Genomic DNA, 24,635 nt, shown 5'->3' with positions numbered 1-24,635 from the left:
ACCCATTTCTCCTTGGGAATCCTTGAATCCCTGTTTAGCCTTGATCTTCACTGAGGGCCAGTCATCAACTTTTTAAGTGTTCAATTATCAATAAGCTGAAGTCTGTGGAAGGCCATAATGGCCCTGCTTTAAGTGGTTCACTGCTCCCGCAGCTCACCACGCTGTCTCTGCCTCTGCCACCATCTTGGATCTCTCCCAAGTTGACTTTTTAAAAATGATTATTTTATACTAGTTTATTTACAAAATTTGAATACCTTGTTTTTGAGAACAATACTCTAATTTTTTTAAAGGAAGGCATTTTGTTTTGGATGTTTTAATTTTAGTTTCTCTCCTGCCTTTCTGTATTTATGATGTAGATACAGTTGTTATTTCAGACAAGCAGTATTATCATTCAGATTCTAGAGCTTTAATAAGTGACTAACCAACTTCGAGCTCTGGCTCAAGGAGCTTGACAGATTGACTTCACTTCTAGAAAATTTGGAATAAATTAATGAAAATCACCCTGGATCTCTGGTCTGACACACATGTCATCGATATCCAGAAGCCAAATAGAGACCAAATGATTGATTCTTGTACATTTTCTCTTGGACCAGTACCAAAGAGACTCACCAATGCAGAAAAGAAAAATGGTCAATATGCCTTTGTGTTCTTCTAATCTTAAATCCAACACGAAATTAATTGCACTTATTCACACAACTTTTTTGAATGTTTTTTACGTTTTCATTATTTTGAAAGACTCATCAGGTATATTTCCCTAAATATCAACATTCTAATTCTGCATGTATCTTTGGTCATCTACCTTATTTCATATAGACTGATTTCTTATTTTCCTAGAGAAGAAATATTAAAAGCCATTCATACAACTAGTATTAATAACTAACATACATTTACATCAACCAGTAGCTGGTTTTAGGTGTGCTGCTTTACAATTTGTCTTAAAAGAAAATATTTTTAATTAGATTAATTTTATATCCAAAGAATATGCATGTACATATTCCAGAGAAATATGTCTCAATTTCAACAGTTGTTATTCTTTTAATTATTAAAAATTCTCCATTTTTTAAATACAAAATACACTATCTCAAGCACTTTGCCATTACTATTAACCACTCCTTCCAAGTTATTTCCCACTCTGAGTGACCCCTGTCAGGCAAGAGTGCCTGTCTTTCTCCCACAAAGTTGCAGTAAGTTTTCCACTGTGTCACTGAGGCTTCCGTCAAGCACTTTAGAGAAAAGCATACCTATTGACTCTTTTTGCTGAGTTCTAATTCTTGGAACTGGACTCTCTGTAGAACAATGTAATATGAGAAACAGAGAAAAACTTATCAATAACCTACATTGTGCAGATGATACAACATAGATTGTTGAAAGTGAGAAGGACTTGAAATACTTTCTGCAAAAATCAAAGATTATAGCTTTTGGTATGGATTACATATTAACATAAAAAAAAGGCCTTGCTTGGAGATGCCCTGTAAGATTCTGTAAACTTTTGATATGAGATCCTCCTCTGAAATGTCCAATGTCTTTTCAATCTGTTGGGAAAAGGTTTTGATGTACACAAAGATTTAATCTTGAGAAGATCTAATACATCAATTTTATCCTTTCCAGATTGTGCATTTCTGGCTGTACTTGGCAGTCTCTTTATATTATACACTAGGCCATCTAAGCTTGATCCCGGTTTGTCTCTGATGAACTTTATGGTTCTGGGCTTTGCTCCCAGGTCTCTGATTCACATTGAGTTGATTTTTGTGTATAGTGTAATATGTGAATCCTGTTTCAGCTTTCCAGCAATATTTGTTGAAGAGGTTGTCATTTTCCCATTCAATAGGTTTTATTTCCTTTGCAAATATCAGTTGACCGTCGATAGTGGGGTAAATTTCTGGGATCTCAATTCTGTTTCATTGGTCTATGTGCCTGTCGTTGTACCAGAACCATGCTTTTGTGGTTACTAGAGTTTGATAACACAATTACAAAGTGGGCAAAGACATGAAACGAAGTTTCACAGAGGAAGAAGATATTCAGATGCCAAACAGACATGAAGAAATGCTCAAAAGCACTGGAAATAAGAGAGATGCAAATCAGAACCACATTGAGAAATCATCTCACTCAAGTAGCAGTGGCAAAGTTTAACAAGACAGCAAGTAATAGATGTTGGAGAGGATGAGGCTAGATAGGAACTTTTATACATTATTGGTGGGATTGTAAAATGGTACAACCATTCTAAAAGATCGTTGGGCGTTTCTTTAAAAAGCTGAACATAGAAATTCCATATGACCCAGCTATTCCACTGCTTGTATTATACCTTGAGAAATTACAAACTTACACACAAACAGAGACTTGTACACCAGTTTTCATAGCAGTGATATTCACCATCACAAGAACATGGAAATGGACTAAATGTCAGACGCAAATGAATAGATTGAGAAATTATGGTACCTTCACATGATGGAATACTATGCAGCATGTAGGAGCAATGATTTTGTAAATTATTACCTGACTTGAAACTGAATAACATTATGCTAAGTGAACTAACTCAATCCCATAAGGACATATACTGTGTGTGACACCACTATTGTAGAATGTGTATGAAGTTCCAAGGAGTGGGGAGGAGGGAAATCAGGGAGATGAGGATGGGTGAAAGGATGGGGGGTATTAATCATAAAATCACACATTTTGATGGATAGAAGAAAGGGTGAGTAAAGGAAATGGAAAAGATCCAGTGTGGAAAATAATGTATATGAAATTTGTAAGTAAACCAGTATAAAATAAAAATTTTATAAAAAGAAAATAAAGGTCTTTATTACTGGGCCAATAGGCCACATCATGATAGAGAGAGAAAAGATTGAAACTATCAATTATTTCATTTTACTTAGATTAATAATCAACAAATACTCTAGGGACCAGCAGTCAGGAGATCAGGAAATATATTGTTTGGGGCAAGGCGGCTGTCATAGACCTCTCCAAATTACTAAGGAGTATTAATATCAGTTTGAGTACTAAAGTGTGCCTGACACAGGCCATAGTCTTTTCAATCACTTACTATGCATCTGAGAGCTGGACAGTGAATAAGGATGACAGAAGAATTGATGCCTTTGAATTGTGGTGTTGGAGAAGAGTACTAAATATCTCATGCACTGCCAAAAGACCAGAGATACTTCTTGAAAAAGGTGCAGCCAGGGTGGTCATTGAAGGCAAAGATGAGAAAGCTTCATTTCACATGCCTTGGGCATATTGCTAGGATTGGCTATTCCTTGGAAAGGAATATCATTCTTTGAAAGGTAGAGTGAACGAGACGATGAACCGCAATGAGATGGATTGACGTAGCAATGGGCTCAAGTGTATCAGGGATGATGAGGATGACACACAATAGGACAGGGTTCAAACCTGATACTCACAGAGTTTCTGAGTTGTACTCGACTCCCTAACAACAACACTTATAGTCTGTAGTGTAAGGAATATCTGTAGTTTCCTCCTGGTGCAATCTACAGCTTCTGAAACCTGATGAGGATGACGATGACACACAATAGGACAGGGTTCAAACCTGATACTCACAGAGTTTCTGAGTTGTACTCGACTCCCTAATAACAACACTCATAGTCTGTAGTGTAAGGAATATCTGTAGTTTCTTCCTGGTGCAATCTACAGCTTCTGAAACCTGATAGAGCATCACTGTGGGTTGGAATCTACTCTATGGCAGCAAGGTTTCTTGGTTGGTTGGTTGGTTGGTTGGTTGGTTGGTTGGTTGGTTGGTTGGTTTACAGCATAGCTGACACTGATTGGGTAAACAAGATGAGCAACAGCCGTTATATCAGATAGCATGTACTAAGTACAATCCAACGCATGTAGATATCCTGTTCCTCCCCCCTTTGTAATAACCAAGATCGTGAAAGATTCAAATGAAGCCTCCCTTGAACAATAGCTGGGATTTTAAGAGTCAGGACTGGAGAGAACAGAAATAGAGGGAATAGGCATAAAGAGAGCTGCTGAGCAAGGATGATCTGGGGTTCATTCAAGAAACATATAATAAACTAAACTATCTGGTCTGTCTGGAAATATGGTGCAGGATTATCATGCAGGTATAAAATACTTTATTATGTACATATTCCTTGGAGGACTCATTTGCTGTCTTTGTTAATCCCCTAAAATCCTTTCACTCCATCTTTTTCTTTCTATCCCCAAGGTAAATACAATTCTAGCTCTGGCCATTGTCATCACCAACTCACAGAGACAAAAAACTCAAACCATCTGCCCTCTCCTTTTTCCTGGCTACACCGTTCACACCACAGTCTGGTTCTTAGCAGCATATCTACTCAGATCACTCCACTGAGAAACTCTGAACTGTTCACATATGTCTCTCTCCACTCTTACTTAGGCTTATTTGTTTAAGATTATTCTACATATCTTCTCTCCCCCCCCCAGAGACCTTTTGTTGCCTAGACAGATTATTCTAATTCTCCTGTAAACCTTTCCTGAGTTTATATATCTCATGTCTCAAGTCTCATATTTTTTCTTTAAAAATAGGATTTTTTTTAAAAAGATACAGGAAACCAAAAGAGGATAAAGTAAAATACCGGTGATTTTAGTATATTCACATTTAAGAAAGACTCAAATTTTTATTGACATCTTCTTTAAAGAAATATATTTTTACTTAAATATTTGAATTGACTATGATTCATAGTGACCCTATGAACAATAGCTCTGAACTCTATCTTGAGCCAATCCCACTATCTCTGACACACTTAACCCCATTGCCTTAGTCATTGTTTCAATCCATCTTATCCTGGGTCTTGCTTTTCTGGACTGACCCTACACCCTTCCAAGCATAAAGTCCTTCTCTAAAGACTGGTCCTTAATGGGAACATGCCTAAAGTATGTGAGATGGAGTTTCACAGTCTGTGCCTATAAGGATTATTCTGGTCTCACTTTCTCTAGGAAGAAGCTGCACTGGAAATTCCAAAGGAAAATCTCCCCTTGTGCCATCTACTGCCTCTGAAAACCCATTGAGGTTCAGCTTTGGGTTGATTCTACTCTAATTATGTAGGTTAAATCTCTCCTAACTTCTGTCTCTGAATCTCTTTCTTATGGTCAATCACTTTTACTCACTTCTCTGTATTCCTTCTACAGCTAAGCTACTAATTTTATTGACTGTTGTATAGAATTAGTTCTTTCAGTAGCTCATTATATTTTTAAAGAACTATACACATTTGAAATGTTAGCATTTTTATTTATATTTAACTTGTTATTGTTAAGTGTTGTCAAGTTTAACATAACTCAGAGAGATCCTATGAATAATAGATCTGAACCCTGGTCTTTAACTATCATAGTTTCTCTATGTTCAGAGAGTTTCTAGAGACATGTTGTTTAGGAAGTGGATTCCACTTTTGCTTCCAAATCTCTCATTTCTGGGAGCTTCACCAAACACTGTCTATGAAGGGTAACCATTATAGCATTTGACACACCAGTGGCACAGTGTTCAGAATCACATTAATCCCAAGTTAGTTCAGTACAGTAAATTGACAGATCTTTGCTGTACCACTTGGAAGAATGTTCATCCCCAAAACAAGCCTGAGCGCCACAGGGCTGAGATCCCAATTGCCTTTTAAATACAAGGCCTGCCCACCAGGTCCTACTTGACTCTAACAACAGGCTTCTAGCTCACAGCTCACTGATAGCTGAATCAACCAAATCAAATCAGCTCACTCCCAATTGTGGAAAACAAAACAAAATAAAACAAAAAACCAACCCAACAAACAGACCACCACTGATCCTCACTGAAGCAAGAGAACCCACTTTCCAGAATTCAGCCACTTCACAAATGTGCCTACAAACTGGAGATTTTATATTTAATCTTAGTTGTTATTTTTTCCTTACTCCACTGTTGTTCTCTCGCTGCTTAGATAGTTTTATCACTTTAAAAATTTAAATATTCTTACTGTGTAACCTGAGGCATTTGCTACAGAAGACCAAGGACTGCAGCCTTCATTATAGATAGAAATTCATTATCAAGAAAACAAAAATTCTCAGGGAGCTCTGGTAGGCTAGTGATAAGAAGTTGTACTGCAATCCCGAAGATGTGCAGTTTGAATCCACCAGATACTCTGCTGGAGAAGGAGATACAATCTCAATTCAATTGTACATAACAAGAAAAAGAAAAACAAGACAAAACAAGAAAACAAAGATTCTTACAACTGGACCAATTGGCAGTCTAATGATAGATGGTGAAGGGATTAAGATTATTAAGTGCTTCTGTTTGCTTGGCGCCACAATCACCACTCTTCTCAAGAGAGGCCTGGAAATCAAGAGACAAATTGCATTGGGAAAATCTGCTGTCAGGGACCTCTCCAGAGTACAGAAGAACAACAGTATAAGTCTAGAGACTAAGGTGTGCCTGATCCAAGCCATGGTCTTTGCAATGACATGTTATGCATCAGAAAGCTGGGCAATGGCTGAGGATGATAGAAGAAGAATCAATGCTTTGGGGTTTTGGTGCTGGAGAAGAGTATTGAATATACCATGAACCGCTAAGAGAACAAAGAGGTCTGTCCTAGAGAGGGTGAAATCAAGGTGCTCTTTGGAGGTGAGGGTTTTGAAGCTTTATCACACATACTTTGGGCATGTTTCCAAGAGGAACTAGTGGTTGAAGAAGGATATCATGCTTTGAAGGGTAAAGGGGCAGTACAATATATGAGATGGATTGACTCAGTGACTGGGGTAGTAGAGGTAGATGTGTCTGAGAATAAAGTTGGCTCAAGATAAGGCAGGGTTCAGAGATGTTGTGCATTCCTCTATGAGTCACAAGCGACTTGATGGTGCAGAAAACAACATGTCCTTTTGTGTGTGTGCTAAAAGAAGAGGGCAATAAAATCTATTAAATCAGAGAGAAAATATCATTTATAATTTCAATGTATAATTTTCATAGGAAATCAGGCACCCCCTACATGGAGTTAAGCAGGGATGAGAGTTTGATCACAAAGCCATAATTCTCTTCTGATTGCTGTTTGGCTTGAACGTTTGTTGGAAACATCAGAGTCCTTGTTATACTCTTTCCCAGTTTTTGAATGCACTAGAGTCTGATTATATTATGTGTTGACCCTGATTTATGTTGAAAACTCAGAAATATTTTTTCCAGAAGAAGTGCTTTGTGTATGTGTGAGCCTTTGAGGCCTGGCCCCATCTGAGCATTGACTGGCTCACCTCAGCACACTGTTCATTTACTCACATGGCTTGATGGTAAGGGAGAAATCTTTGGAAATCCAATGGTATTTCAATGAAATAAATATTGGGAAGCAGATATGTGTTGTTTAAAATGTATCACCATGATGTAATATGTCAATGCTCAATTATACATTTGCATGCACCTTAAAAACTCTGTCTCGGGAGAAAAACTGATTGTCATAATACTGTGTTTCAATTAAACCCACATCCTAGGCATTCGTAGTTCCAAATTCCTGAAACCCTCAAGTTAATGTGTTCCATGTTGTGGGGTTAATTTGCATAGCATTCTGGAGCTCCTGCTGTACTGTTTCAAATCTTGAGAGCTTTGATATTCTCCACAGTGCTATACACAGATACTATAAACTAGTTTTCACAGAGACACGTTATGATTATCAGCAGGAATTAGTTTCAAGCAGTGATCTCTAACCATGTTGTATCCAAACATTACCCAGACCCTCTTAATTCAGAACCTCATTTTGCACTCCCTAAAAAACACATCTGCTCTGCTGTGTGCATTTTGAAAGTTAAACGTAGTAATATCAAGCCGACCAACCCAGCAACCAAGCTCACGTGGGAGAATTCCAGCCCACAACCCAAGCTGTGTTGAATCTTCAGGTCTTCAGGGAGCTTGAAACTCACTTAACCATGGCAGAGGGAAAATAAGAAAGCTACATTTCTGAATCTATGTGCTTTTCTACTAAATTCACAGGGAAATTCAATCAATAATGAATAGATGATCAGACATTATGGGTATTGTAATCAGTGTTGTAGAAGAAAATGTGCATGAATGATTGATTGGAAAATAACAACAACATGCTTCATAAACTTTTACTCAAAAAAGAGGCAGAGAGGAGAAATAAAGGTTACAATATTATGGTAACTCATTTAGAGTAAAATTGTCAAGAGCTACCTTGTTCCAGGAATCTTTAGTTTCTGAATATGACCTTTACTTTCCGAGTGAGGAAATGTTATTTGTACTGTGGAGTTGAAACCAACCCATAATTGACCCTTCAGCAGGTTTTCAGAGGCAGATAATAGCATAGGGGCAGATTGTCCATGGTATATTGTTCTATTGCACAGAGTCATAATTGGGAAAAGAAAAGAAAAAAAATAGTATTGACTTAAAGGGAGCTCTGGTTGCCTAGTGGTTAGAGTTGTGCTGCCATCCCTGAGCGCACTGTTTGAATCTCCCAGCTGCTCTGTGGGATAAAGATGGGCAGTCTCCTCCTATGCAATTAAACTGCTTTCGAAAACTCACTGGAAGGTCTGCTATGAGATGGTTCTGACTCGATGATACTCGATGATACGACAATGACAATTTAAAACAATCTATGAGTGTGTTCATGCATGTGTGTTCATGTTAAAGGCTGGAACATCACTTTTGTTTTTGTAGAATTTATGTTGGATTAATTCGTTTGAGTGTTTGAAATAGACCTACTACCTGCACAGACTCTCAGGGGATCACTGTCAAAAGATACAGTTAGTAACAATGGAAACAAAAATCTGTAAACAGTTAAATCATCAGTTAGAACCAATTTTGTCAAAGAAGTCAAACTAAATATCCTCTTGCATTTTATGATAGAGAGGCGTCATTTGAGCATTTAAGCAATTCTCAGAATTTAAAATCTACCTCCAACTCTAAGATGCACTCCCCAATCTTATTTGACCCCCAAAGCACAAAAAATTAACATATCCATTAAAAAGCATTAACATTTTAGATCAATATTGAAAATAAAAAGGACTAGGCCCTGCAGAGAAGACCACTTTAGAGTTCATTATCCTACTTTTTCCTGCTGCGTTTGGTCATTTACCTAACAGCAAGATTGGCTTGCATTTCTAAACATCTGCGTATAGACTTTCCTTTAGTTACTTTCGTCCATCTTCACAGTGGTGCTCAAAATTGAGTGCGTGAAAAAAAAGTACCATGAAGTATTTGTACATACAGAGCCATGTGTACTATTCTTTAGAGGTTTTTATAGGGATAATTTTAACTTGAACAACTTTTGTCACATATGCTGACTTCAGAAGCTAACCAAGGCATTTCTACTTACCCTTACTTATTTATAAGAATTATTAACACATTTCTTTAGAATCCATGAAATATACCTTTTGACATAATTATAAACACATTTTCAGCTACAAAGACCCTTTCTGAAAACTAAAGTATAATTTTCCCTTATTTAATATTTATATACTGGGTACAAATGTTCCCCCTCCTCCAGATATTCTACAATATAAGAAGAGTTTTTGAGGATTTTCATTTTGGTCTCATTTTGGAGATAGAAATAAGCAACAATAAAATACATGCAAGGCAAAAACCAGCTGTTTTGAAGACATCATTTTATATTTCTAATTAAATCGTGTCCTAGTAGTAAGAAGCTCTACTGCAATCCCAAAGGCATGTGGTTCAAATCCACCAGCTGCTCTACTGGAGAAGGGTGAGAGCACTCTGAAAACCCACTGGAGAGTCACCACCTATGGGTCAGTTCTGATTCAATAGCACAAAACAACAGCAAACAATATGTTAACAGCCAAATTTTGTTTCTTAAAATATACACACACGAGCAATCTATTTTACGTGTTGAATTTCTGTTTTCCTTAAACTTACTGTTTACCAATTACTATCAGAATTGCCACTATACACGTCTCAAAAGTTTTTTATTCTGGTTGTTTTTTTTTTATGGAAAAAAAAGAATCACACTGATGATAATATACGATTTGGTAATTTTTCCACAAAAGTTCACTAGTATTTATTTATTTTGAGTCTTAATGTTGTAAAATTCTAAACAGTGAACTGCCAGGAGTACAATTTACATCAAAGAAAAAATACGGATCTCACTATGTAAGAATGGATAATTTAGGAATCCATCTCTTATATCCTTTGTCAATCTCTGCATATACCCACATATGCAGACTGATTTTTAAAGACTATTTTTCCTGTCATTTCCCCTCTTCTTTCAATTACTTATTGTGCTAGTAGTTAGGAAATTATTATGAAGTATTTCTGGTGTGCTTTTTTATTATAGCTTGAATTCTTTCTGGAAGCTATCCTGGAAACATTTCACCGTTATAATATTGTGTGAGCCAATACTGTTTAAGTATTTTTTAGATAGTATTACTCATTACTGTGAAGTCAATTCCAGTTTATGACAATCCTATAGGACATAAGTGATCTGGACCATAGGCTCACCAAAGCAGTAATCTTAACTGAAACAGATTGCCATATCTTTCTCGCACAGAATGGCAGTTCAATTAAAAACTATTCATTCTTTCTTTGGTAGCCAAGAGCTGAACTATTGTACCACCAAAGTTATTTCTACTCTTTCTTTGGGCAGATAAAGAAACTATTGTCCTGAGAAGCGAAACTGTCAAATTCAAATCCAAATAGTAACAATGACTAGGGGTGATAGAAGGAGAATTGATGCCTTTGAGCTGTAGTGTTGGAGAAGAATATTGAATATACCATGGACTGCTAAGAGAATGAACAGATTTTGCCTGGAGAGGATTAAACCAGGCTGCTCCTTGGAGGCAATGATTCTGAAGCTTTGTCTGACATCCTTTGGACATATTGCAAGGCAGTACCAGTTCTTGGAGAGGGACATCATACCTGGGAGGGTGGAGGGACAGTGCAGGAAAGGAAGACCCTAGATGAGATAGATTGATTCAGTGACTGGGGTAATGGAGATAGGTGTTTCCTAGAGGTTGGCACAAGAGAGAGCAGAGTTTAGGGCAGTTGTACATAGGGTCACTATGTGCCACAGACAACTCGACGGCACATAACAACAACAAAAAGGCAATACATTTTTTCCAGAACATTTAACTTGGAACTTGGGGATTTTATATGCCAAATGACAGTCTTCGAAAAGGGAAAGGCAAAAATAATCACTGAGATAGAGCAGTAGTTTTTTTCTTTTCATTAGTAGATATAATATTCAAGCTATTCTGTTTGTGTCAAAGAAAAAAAAGATGTCTGTTTTACTAAAGTAAAATTAGTCCTTCACCTATAATTCACATTTGTGTTCCTGAAAAATGTGTCACTGAATTCTGTGGATGCAGTTCCCATATTCCTCTAAAGTTGGTTTAGTTCCACTGTACAGCTTGATAGAGATAAGAATATGGTAAGTATTTGTAGAATATAGACAATCTAACGGATTATTTCCCTACATCTTTTTTGTGTAACCTCTCTTTCTCCATTAGGTGAGCATGAAAGTGGATTCTATTGAACTTTTTTTGTGCTCTCCACAGCAAAGATTACATGAATAGTGAATGAATGAGGAATGTGAAGAGATGTATCTACACTGACAATTCTAGTAATTTTGAGACATTTTATTCTCTTTCAAGGTGTTGTTTACAACACAGAAAATTTTTGAACAATAGCTTCTAATTGGCGTTTTGCCACCATTCCCTTCCATTTCTCCCTTATGTTTAGTTGCTTTTTAAAAAATTTTTTTTGCTTCTTTTGTAATTATATTGACACTCTCCAAGCTCAAAAAAGCATCACATTATTAGCTCATTTTCACTGCTAGTTGCCTCAACTAAGACCTACTTAATACATTTTTTTAAATTTTAAAAAAGTACCAGCAATAAGGATCTATCTGTATTTACTTTAGAATTTTTGAGGAAAATTTTTATTAATATTATGTTGATCAGGATCGCCCAAGAAAAATATCTTGGTAGAAAATTATTTTTACTATAGTTTCATATTTGAATAAAGAATGCATCATGATTAATTAAATCAGTCATTAAATAAGAAGGATAATATCATTAGTAATTATTAAATATCATTAATAATTATTATTTATTCCAGATTTGTATCATAAGAAAGGATTGAAAGTTTTAGGAGGCTAAAATTGTATTTCAAGGCTAATTGATATCTTCAAATTCATTCAGAACTAAAATGTCATCATTCTTATTATGTAAGATGTATCAGGAAAATGCCCCAAACAATGATCAACCTATAATTTCTCTTTACACACTAAAATCCTACCGCATTTCTCAGGAGTACTATCTTTCCCACAAATAGGACAGTTTAAAAAAATATTGTCATTTATGACCATAAATGAAAAGATAGCTGGCTTAGCTGAAGCCTTTCTGTTGTTCCAAATTATAACTACAATCTAGGTCTCTTTATCTGCATTCTTTTATCCATTTTTTAAAAATTATTTCATGTTTTCATGTAGTAATAACTGTATTTTGATCATCTACCTTATAGTTTTATAGCTATGGGGAGTGCAAGTGCCTTAGAAGTTTCAAGGCCAACTCAAAGGCATTAGTTTGAACCTACCATTTGATTTGTGGGAGAAATATGGGAATTCTTCTCCTGCGCATTTGTTGTTTGTTGTTGTTATGTGCCCTGGAGTCGCCTGCAACTCACAGGGATCCTGCATCCAACAGCCCTAAACCTTGCTCTTCCTGTGCAGATCTTATTGTTTCTGGCACACCTACCACCATTACCCCACCTGTGCACTTACTGCTTCTAAAAACTCTCTGGGGGATCAGCTATCAGTTAGTACTTACAGGATTGTATATAAAAACATAGTTTTATAACATTTTAAAATTTAAGTCAAGACTCACCAAAACCAAAGATGCTATTATTCCGTTTTAAAGAGGAGAAGCTGAGAATCTAAGTGATCTTTAGAGGCAAAATAATTTTTGTACTTGGGCATATAAACATGCTTTCTACAACTTTTCCAATACATTTTTTTTAGGTTTACGATGTTCACTTCATGTTGCAATTGTATAAGCCCTGACACAGTCTTCAACTCAAACAATTGCTGTCATGTATTGATAAAATCATAGCTGGCCTTCATTTGGATTCCAGAGTATGTAAAGCACACACAAACAGATTGCTCATCCTATGGGGATGCTGATGTATTCAAACCACGAGAGGGTTACCTGCTTTAATCCTTACACCACCAGGAGTCCCTGAAACCCTCTTAGTCTTCAGTACTATAACAGTGATAATTTTATTTCCTGTATATGCTTTATAATTTTGAATTATAGTCCCTTTTCAAAACACTTTTTTCTTGTATCATCTTGAACAATGTTTCTTTTATTGCTATATTCTTTTAAAGGCTCAAGTCAAATCCAAATAATATATAACACCATCTTGGAGGGGAAAAAACTTATGGCAAAAATAAGTATTTTATAGAAAACTGGTATTGCAAAGGAGAATCAGTAAGGTAGAAATAATGAAAATCTTAAGATATGAAAATTAAATTCAGTTCTGTTCTCTGTGATAGGAGCATCATTTTATTGTACAGAAAATGGGACAGTCATCTAGACATAGAGATTATTAAAGATCTGCATTTGTGCCATTACTACTGGAATTTTTATCTATCATGGAGTCTATAGAAAACATTTTAAAATTAACATGCATTTGTGACTTATAAGAAAGAGTAAGTTATTCAGGACTTTCAGTTTTCCAGTGTCAGATTCTAAAAGCATATGTTTAGGGTTTTACTGTTTGCATCAGTGAAAAGAAAAAGCAATATCTCTTCTAGGTTTTTAGACTAATCAGAGACAAACTAAAGACCTTAATTATTAATGAATTATTAATTATTAATATGCTTACCAGGAGATATTACATATATTGAGAGTTTAAAGTAACATTTTTAATATATGTGAAAAAGGAAAACATGCTATACTATAAATGCATAGTACAATCTCTGACATGTATTTTGACAGAGCCATGAGAAAATAAGACATCAAGACAATTAAGTGTGCATCTTTGATCTTGCCATCTCAGAAAAATATATTCTTGTCCTAGAAATATGGAAGATTTTCCATTTTTCCAATATTCCCTGTATAATTTGAGCTCCTTCTCAGGAGTTTCTGGTGTCATATTTCCTTTCCTTAAATAATCTTTGCTTTCATAATTATAATCTTTCCCATTATAATTATTTGGAGATTAATAATTTTAGGTATTGGTTCAGACTCACACCTTTTTAATAACTTGCAAGCTAGAAAATATGCTCCCTAAATGTTTGTAGTGTTTATGTAACACTCCTTACGTTGCCAGGGCTTATTGAAAACAGCTGGGTGCCTGCTGCCTCCTTTCCCTCTGTTGTAACAGTTGCCAGAACAGGTAGTCAAAAAATGGAAAGTAAGGGAAAATTCAGGCATCTGGAGTGTCTCTCAGGAAAGCAGCTGTGGTTTCCTTAGGAAGCAGTCATTGGTTCTCATCAGCCAAGACTCTGAATACCCTTGAGTCCAGTTCTGGCATAGCTGCCCTAGGAGGATGCAGTTTATGACTTAGGACTTACGCGAGAAACTGTTTGGGCAGTTCCATCTCTGGCAGAACATTGAGAGAAATCCCCCAAGCTGCAAGCCATATGTGGGTCTTTGGCCTTCTATTAGTCTACTTAAGGAGGTTCCCATTTGCTGGGACTCTAATTATCCCTTTGGCACAAGTGAAAACAATACCAAGGGATCTTTCCCAAACATGTCTTTCCAAGATATATTGTCCTGTTTTGTTTTGTTTTGTTTTTTAAATCAAGTAGTTATCATTATTATTATTATTATTGTTCTGCTAACATTTTAGTCTAAAAATGAAGCTGTATTTTATGAGATTATTTATGCTTTCTAAATAGTAGGCAATGGGAGCTCTGGTACTCTAATGGCAAGAAGCTGTGCTATCATCCCACAGGCACACACTTTGAGGCCACCAGCTGCTCTGAAGGAGAAGGATGGGCGATCTCCTCCCATACACTTAATTACCTCTGAAAACCCACCGAGGGTCAGCTATGGATCAGGTCTGACTCTGTGGTACACAACAAATGCTAGACAAGTAGAAATAATATTTTAATGGCATACCTGAAATTTTGGGTTATTCTTGATGAATGATATTCTCCTTTCTACCCAGATGGTCTTCTGGATTTAAATTCTCACACATCAAGTATTGAATACTGTAATCTGTGAGTAAAGGACTGATTATTTATGTCATATTTAGATATCTTAAGGATTAACTGAAAATTAATATCCTGCCATGATAGTATTATAATAATATACCACTCAACTACAATAAAAAAAGTAATTTCTTAGATGATTCAGACTGAATTAATTTACTAATATTTTTGGTTGAAGCAAAGCTTTTATTTTAGAATGTAAATGTTTTTAATTTCAGAATTCAGAAATTAAAGAGCCTTAGAAAGTTGTCCTACTTTCAGTGTTGTTTTAGACAGTATTCTTCTCATCATTACAGAGAGTTCTTTTAGGGCACTTAGGGATTATAACAATACTGAATTGTTTTATTAAAAATATTCAGCTGCAAAACATGCTGGCTATAAGATAAACAAATTTGTGCTGATGTTGAGTATATTCAAGGAGATTAACTAGAATCATCTTTCTAGTTGTAACTTGTATTTATTGCAGAAATGTCAAAGTAAGAGAAACAAATGGGTTTAAAACACATTAAACTATCTCACACTTCAGGAAAAGTTCAGCCTTAGTTCTCAGGAAAGTAGTCGGGTCATTTTTAATGATTTAACCATCACTAATTTTAATGAATAAAAAAGTCTCAGCATAGGGTCAACCCAGGCTGGCTTGTTCTTGGTTTTAATTTTATTTCATTCCCAACTTTATGAAAATTAAAACAGGCCATTTCTATTTTTATTCACTTATAATTTTGTTTCTTCATCGCATCATCAAAACTGAGAAATATGGGACTCATTGATAAGTAGAAGAGCAAGATTATGGTTTAAAAATAATCTTTCCTTCAAGTCTACCACTCCTAATATGTTTTCATTCTGGCATGAATGTTTAGCGTTCTGTCCAACATCCGTTTCCACATGTAATAGTTTGTTCTGGATTAATTTTACATTATTGCTACTCTCCTTCTTTGACTCTATATTCTCTCCGGTAGTGGAAGAACAAATTCTAAAAGGTCTTACTGTTTTATACAGTTAAATACTTGCATGACTAGACAACTTTATTTTAGATAAAACACATTCTGTTTCACTACCAATACAAAAGACGCTTGGAAAGTTTCAACACATAGAGGCCTTTCCACAATATGAATCGACGTATTGACTGTAAATGTGAGTTCAAGTGTATCAGAGATCCTGAGGATGACATAAGATCTGTTGTTCATAAAGTGATTTTTATTTTGAGTTTTGGTCTAAAAAAACCCCCCAACAATCTTCTTTGGTTATTCTTTATATGTTTATATTTATTTAATTTGAACATTTCTTTACCTCTGTCTTCTGACAAACTTCAAACTAAAAAATATGACTTTGGAAAAAAATTCAGAAAAAAGCAAACCTAGATTTTGGAAAAAAGTGTATTATAGTATTTTTACATTTCCAGGAAATAAATTTAAATAGATAATATACCATTGTGCCTATGGGAAAGAAAGAACTAATAATCAAAAGTACTTTGAAAGTTCATACTATTAGATGACAATTGTCTTAAAGGAAAGGCATACAAGAATGGAGTTTTTAAAGCATGTATCTAAAGAAGACTTTATATTCATAACTTTGAATCCAAAGATGAAATATACACAGATGTTTTTGAGGAACTGAACACCTATTTTCACTAAGCTACTTATGGTTAGTACAATTGAGCAGATGGTTTTGCATGCACAGTAGTAGTTCATGCCAACTGCTTCAGGAATAGTGTGTGAATTGTAGGTAGGTTCTGCATTATTGACTAGTTTTCTTGTAACTATTTTGTCAATGTGATATCTCAAAAAAATGATCTGGAATCACAATACATTCTTTAGAGTTTTACAGAAAAGGACAGATATTTTGTAAGCTGTATTAGAATTTTGTAATAAATTATTATACATTAAAAATCACCCTCAAGTTCATTTCCATTCAGTTGGAACCAAATTACCGCCATCAAGTCAGAACTAACTCACAGCTGACCAACCCTACACTGAGTTTCCGAGACTGTAAATCCCACAGGAAAAGGTGTCTATCTTTCTCCTACAGAGCCACTGGTGGGTTCAAACTGCCCAATAAGTGTCCCTTTCTGTTACCAGTACAACTCCCAATGAACTGCAGCTTTAGAATTCACCTAATCATCAACAATAATAGGTAGTAAGTTTGGGTAACTGAAGACATGGCTAAAATGAAAGCCAATGCATGTTTGTCTAAATTACTTTAATACTTTGATCACAGTTACGGGTTGGATTGTGCCCACTGCCATCCCTCAAGATACGTGTTGTTTTAAATACCAACATCTGTGTCTATAGTTATAATTACAAATGAGAATGAGTAGTCTTTGTTTTGTTAACGAGGAAGGATTAGTAAGGTGTATATCTTCAATCACTTTGAGTTATAGAAGAAAGTGGGCAAACGAAAAAGCAAAGGAGAAGTGGTGTGAAATAGACGTTAAGACACAGGGTGATCTCGAAGAAAGTATCGAGCAGAAGCTGAAAAGACAAAGGACCTTCCTACAGAGCCCGCAGAATGTCTGCCCTTTGAATTCTGGTGCCTAAATTGTGAGAAAAATAGGTATCTGTTTCTTAAAGTCATTGACTTGTGATATTTCCTTTTTATCAGCATAAGACAACTAAGACAATTCTTTTAAAGTTCATTTGCCCTGTTGAGTAATGAAAAATCTGAACTTTTTTTCTTTCAGGTTTTACAGTTTAGTTTAATCATTTTAGAATTTTTTTAAATATTTGAACATTTTTAGAATTTCTAATTTTTTGTAGTTTATAGTTGTTTGAATATTTTATAATTTTGTTCTAATGAGTTTGTTTTTATTTATTTTTAACAAATATATGTTTTTTAAATTTACTTAAACATCACCTCTTGTTTAAAACCTTAACATCAAAAAGTATTTACTTTTCATCAGTCAGATGAAAATATGTAGATTCTTCTCTAATATTGTTGTTGTTCTGTGCAATTGAGTATCCTGTGACTCATAGAACCTCCATATACAGCAGCTCTGAAGCCTACCGTGTCCTGAGCCAGACTCACATACACCCCTATTGCCCCAGTTACTCTATCAATCCGTCTCATGCAGGGTTTTCCTCTTCTGCGCTGTCCCTTTATCCTTATGAACTTGATGTCTTCTCCAAGAATAGGTCCCTTCTGGCCACATGCCCAAAGTGTTTGAGACTGAGCTTCAAAATTCTAGCCTCTGAGGAAAACCTTGGTTTCATCTTCTCCAAGCCACTTTTGAGGCACAAGACATCACATAAATGCCTTGTGGCCTAAGCCATCTTATCAACAGGTGGCTGGAGGGAGGGAGGTGCTGTGTAAGGTAAGCAGGAGTGCAAGGAATGCTGTTGTAGCAGGGAAAGGCAAGGGACAAGATAAACATGCTGGGGTAGGGAGGCACTGCGTGCATTGGTTTTCTCTAAGGGGAAGTGTCATCTGTTCCTTTTGGTAAAATGTTTATCTGAAAGATATTGCTCTTCTCCAATAAGGAAACTTTATCATGATATTTCCTTCACTGTTTAATCCTCAGTTAAGAAATGTGACACATATTTTAGTAAATCTAATAATACTTTTATTTGATAGCCAAGTAATAATTAATCCTTAAAAGGCTTCATGATAAATATCGGTAGCTTTGGTGGCCTAGTGGCAAGAAGCTGTGCTACAATCCCAAAGGCATGCTCTTCGAGGCCACCAGCTGCTCTGCTGGAGAAAAACGGGCAATCTCCTCCTATGTCTCTGAAAACCCACTGGAGGGTCAGCCATGGGTCAGTTCTGACTCCACAGTACAGAGCAACAACATTGTAAAGTCTCGTGTATAAGTGTAGAAAAATAAACACAAGATTTCTAAGGAATGGATTTCATATCTGGACATTCTTTTTCTTAAGATTTTTTATTGGTTTGGTTTTGGTTAGTTATTGTTTTGTCTGCCTAAAAATTAAAAATTTGCTCATATATAGGTTGGTATAAGAAGTAACATTGGTTATTCTCAATTTCTTTTGTGTTCTCCCAAAATTATAAATGAAAAAAAAATCTTTATCTACTATCTTTCTAGTATTCTTACTTCAGAAAGGCCTTAAGTATACATAGCTGCAGTTTATGTTACTGTTTATTTCCTTGGACCAATAGAAAATAGAGATATTTTATAACCATTTAATTTACTTATGTCCTTATCTATAAAACAGACAATAGTTAACTTTATACAAACCAATTCCTACCCAGCCCTCAAGTCGACCTGACATCAAAGAAACCCTATAAAAAGAGTAGAATTACCCCACAGAGTTTAAAGTCCATAAAAATACAGAAGCAGAATACCACATGGTAATTGGCAGAATAGCTAGAGTTTGGACTGCTGAACTTTTAGGAACGAAGCACTTTCACGGTTACATTGTTATGACATTTATTTTTTAAAAGGGTTAAAACTTAAGTTTAACAAATAATTTTTATATCATTTTCCTAAACAATGTAATAAAATATACTAGATGCTAATAAGGTTCTCTTAAACGATACTGTTGCTCTTATGAAGGTTATAATTGTTGAATAATGCATTAACTGATATCTTACCTGTGTAAGAGAAGTAATTAGAAGGTAAAAATAGAATTTTCCATTTTTGATAGCTGTTAATAATTCAGGTTATGAGAATTTGGAGCAGAGCTTGATTTGTTAAGTATGAAAACAGTGATATCTGGTCCAGGGAAATGTATGAGCTCAACATAAAAATATTCATTTGGTTGAAAATTTGCACATAGAGAATGTGGCCATAATTTTTCAAAATTCTTTTGAAATTATGAAGCCTCAAATCTTCACAAAAATGCTATCTCTTATTTAATATATCTTCAATTTCTTCCTAGGCCATCATACTTTAGCCATCATTTTCATTGTTCTTAGCTGATCTAATGTGTTCTCTTAACTCCTTAGGGATACAGAGAAGGACTCAATCTTTCTGCTTCTGCTAATACGCATGAAATTAGATGACAGTACATCTTAGAAGGTTTTCCTACTCAAATATATGTGGCATTAACAACATGTTTAAGAGTCAAAGTAAATTTGAGTGGTTTTGAAACTGTAAATTTTTTATAGCTCCTTAAATGCTTTGCTGTTGCTGCTGTTATGTGCTGTCTAGGCACCTGCAACTCATAGCAACCCTATGTACAACAGCCCTAAAACCTGCTCTATCCTGTGCCAATCTTATTGTCTCCAAAACACCTACCCCAATTACCCCAGTCACTAAGTCAATCCATCTCATTGAGGGTCTTCCTCTTCTGCGCTCTCTCCATACTCCCAAGTATGACGTCCCTCTCCAAGGACATGTCCTTGCAACATATCCAAAATGTCAGACGAGCTTCAGAATCCTTACCTCCAACGAGCGTCCTGGTTTAACCATCTTCAAGATGAACCTATTTGTTCTCTTAACAGTCCATGTTATATTCCATATTCTTCTATAGCACCACAGCTCAAAGGCATCAATTCTCCTTCTATCATCCCTAGTCATTGTCCAGTTTCTGACACATAGCAAGTAACTGCAAACAAAGACTATGGCCTGGATCACATACACATTAGTCTCCAGATTGACATCATTGTTCTTCAGCACTCTAAGAGGTTTCTGACAGAAGACTTTCCCAATGCAATTAATCTTTTAATTTCCTGGCTGCTGGTACCAAGAGTGTTGATTGTGGAGCAAAAAAAACCCCCTAAAACTGTAAACAATCTCAATCTCTTCACCATCTATCATGATACTGCCAATTGGCTCAATGGTGAGAATCTTTGTTTTCTTAATGTTAAGCATCAATCCTTTAGTGTTTTTAAATAACTATTAAACAGGTCATGAAACAATTGCCAGTGGACATAAAAATAAAATGATTTGAAATATTTTCTTATTTTATATAGTGATGTTAAAAAATAGCATAGACTCATGAACATACTTTACAAAGAGAGGGAATTGTTGGCAAAGGTGGAATATATTATTTTTTTAATTTATGTAAAAATGCAGGAGTGGTTGTTTTTATCAGGTGCTGTCAAATCAAATATGACTCAAGCAACCCTAAGACAACAAATTGAAACTTTGCCCTATTCCATGCTGTCCTTACAATCTCCACCACACTCAAACCTATTGTTGCAGTAACTATATATGACTGAAGATCTACCTCTCTTCTGCTGACCCTTTACTTATTAAAAATATGTGGTTGATGCTTGTTTTTTTTTTTTATTTGGAGCCATTTTTTAATGAGACTTTTAAAAACACAACTATAATTGAGAAAGCCAATTATTTCATTGACATCAGTTATTCCTGATATTTTAGTATGGATTAGTGACTTCATTTAGTCACCTGCTAATGGATGAACATCTTTTGGAAATGGTGGAAGAAGCATAGGGAGCATCTGTACAGGACAAAGTTCAAGCTTCACCAGAGAGGTCTCTGGGAAGTCAGGGAAATAGCCTGGAGACAGGACTAGTAATGATGTGTTAGTGCAAGGAGGGCTTGACACTAAGAATGAACTTCCTCTGTTTCCTATTTTGAATCCAGCTGTTAAAATCCTGGGGCCTGCTGAGACCTAGAGTAAAATAAGTTTGCATGGAGTTTGCACATATCTGGAAACATACTTTCTATACATTAGAAAATAACATCACAAGAAAGATATAATAGTTTTTATTTATTATTCTGTTACCCTAACTAGAAATTCTCCCATCTTCATTTAGCATAGAGGTGATTGAGTGATGTGCCAATAAATGCTTATTGAAAGTAAGAGGCATGTTTAATGGAATAACAACAGGGAACTAAAATGAAAAGCATACAACAAATGCCAAAAGAAGTATGAGGAAAGATACATTTCAAAATAAAAAGATCAGATTGTTTAAATGGTTATGTTGAGTTCATGTTAAACATATTTCTGGTATAATATTTAAAAAGTCTCATTGCCATCAAGTTGAATTTGACTCATAGCAGATATTCATTAGACTGTAAATTATACATGTTGCAATTGCCCAACTTGTTCCCTTGGAACTGCTGATGGATTTGAGCTACCAGAGAAGTGGATGGTAACTTTGGGTTAGCAGCACAACTCCTTATGGACTGCTTGCCACCTTAGTATACAATATAGAATATATATTTAAATCCATACACATTATATTTACACCAACACATATATTCAGAAGTGTAAGATTAAATAGATTTTTTTACTACTTAAATATTATCCAAAGGAACATGGTGTATATAACAAGGTCATTCATATTTTGAGAAAGGGATATTTATTGTACTTTTTAAATATGATCTTTGTATATCTGCATTTTGTTATAAATAAAAATGCCAATTTATATTTAGAGAATTGATTGGGGAAAGTTTTACAACCAAGTGAATATTAACAAAAATATCAAGCAAATTTCCTTAAAGGAAGGAAAGTAATATATTTCTGTAGTTCATACTCACTACGCTTGCTTCCTTTAATGTACCGCTGGAGTATTTGGGATGTGCTGGTAAGCTTTTGCTATTTGTATTAGGTGTTGTTAAGCCCGTTTGAGCTCATAGTGACTCTATGTACAACACGAGAAAACATTGCCCTGTCCTGAGCCGTGCTCACAACAGTCACTATATTTTAGGTCTTTTTTACAACCTCTGCTTAATTCATCCCATCAAAGTCTTCATAGTTTCCACTGACCTTCCACTTTATCAAACATAATGGTTCTGTCCATGGACTGATCCCTCTTAATAATAAGGTAAGATGGAGTTTTGCCATCTCATTTCTAAGGATCAGTCTGCCTGTGCTGCTTGGAAGACAGATTCGTTTGTTGTTCTGGAATTCCATGTATAGTAAATACTCTTCACTGACACCATACATCAAATTCATCATTTAATGCATGCAAAGTAGTTGAAAATACCGTGATTTGCGTCAGGCACTCCTTTACTTGAAGTGAGATCTTTGCTTTTTGCACACTTTAAAGAATATTTTGCAAATGTGCCCCAAGTATTATAACATTTCACCTAATGGGTGCTGCTTTAATAAGTATCGACTACAAATCCAAATTAAAGGTAAATAGATAAATTCTGTATTTACTCCATTTATTGTGATATTATTGATTAGTCCACTTGTAAGGACTCTTTCTTATTCTGACGGTAATCCACAATGAAGGCTGGAATCTTTGCCCTTCATCATAAAGTGCTTCACTTCCTCTTTGTTTTTAGCATGCAAGAATGTTATATACATAGTGCAGGTTGTTAGTGAGGTAATATGATAGTATATGTATACTTCTTCATTTTTTGGATTTTTTTCAGTTTTTTAGATGATTTGCTCAACATTTAAATTTTTTTTAACTAAATAAATAGAGTCAAAGATGCAAAACTGAACCAAACCATCCCCCTTCTCAATCTCAAAACCACATGGTATCCCATTGTTCTGTTTAAACGACAGTTTTTTGTTTTATGTACAGGTCCTGCATGACTACAGAATTAAATGTTCTGGAATTTGAATCCTTAACAAAGTTATACATGATTTTTTTATAATCCACATAACCAAATATCTTTGCCTAGCCAGTAAAATACAAGTAAATGTCTTTCTGCTATTCTCTGTATTCAACCAAGATCCATCTGACATAAACAATGATATTCTTAATTTTGTGGCTTCTCCTGAATTCAGTTTGAATTTATGATAGTTCTTTGTTAAAGTAATGCTTCATTCATTTTATTTTTAATTACTTTTGTAGAATTTTACTCGTGGGAGTAACACTTTTATTTTATAATCTCCAAATACATTTAATCACTTTTTTAAAACGAGCATAAATATATACCTATTTTCCTGTCAGTTGGCCAGATAGTTTTCTTCCAGATTTCTTAACACAGGCAAGTGTGAATACTTTTGAAGCCATTTGTGGAGACAAACATCTTAGCTAATATTTCACTGATTTCTAGACCTTGTTTTTTGCCAATGTTTTCAATGTAAGTTGGACTTCTTTTAAGTCTATCAATTCTTATTCATATACTACTTCTGGAATGGGAAAATATAGACCAGTTCTTTTTGGTACAGTGAGTTGGTGTATTGTTTCATCTTCTTTTACTGTTTCCTTCATTATTCTATATTTTTTTTCCCTATAGTTTTTCAGTGTTTCAGTAAACAGTTGCAACTGTAAAAGTGCTCATTGGTCTCAACTAGCAATTATGGAAGACTGGAAGAGATTCTCATTTGTTCAAAGTCCAAAAGAGAGTGATTGAATAGAATGTGGAAATATCAAGCAATATAATTAAAACAACATGCAAGTAAAATCTTGCTAAATATTATAATAAAAATGTTAGAACAATATTTCAGCAGGAAACGCCCAGAAATTAAAGCTAGATTCAGAAGTGAGTGTCACAAGATATAATATTGCCATTTTCAAAGGGATCTTGCCTAACATCAGAGGATACCAGAAAGATGCTTATTTGTGTTGCATTGATTATTCAAAGATGTCTGACTGTGTGAATCATGTTGTTGTTGTTGTTGTTGTTATGTACCGTCGAGTCGCCTGTGACTCATAGCGACCCTATGTACAACAGCCCTAAACTCC

This window comes from Elephantulus edwardii, unplaced genomic scaffold (genome assembly GCF_000299155.1).
Source record: "Elephantulus edwardii isolate Elephantulus edwardi_28Jun2011 unplaced genomic scaffold, EleEdw1.0 scaffold00007, whole genome shotgun sequence".
NCBI classification, from domain to species: domain Eukaryota; kingdom Metazoa; phylum Chordata; class Mammalia; order Macroscelidea; family Macroscelididae; genus Elephantulus; species Elephantulus edwardii.
Note: the sequence above shows the minus strand (reverse complement) of the source record.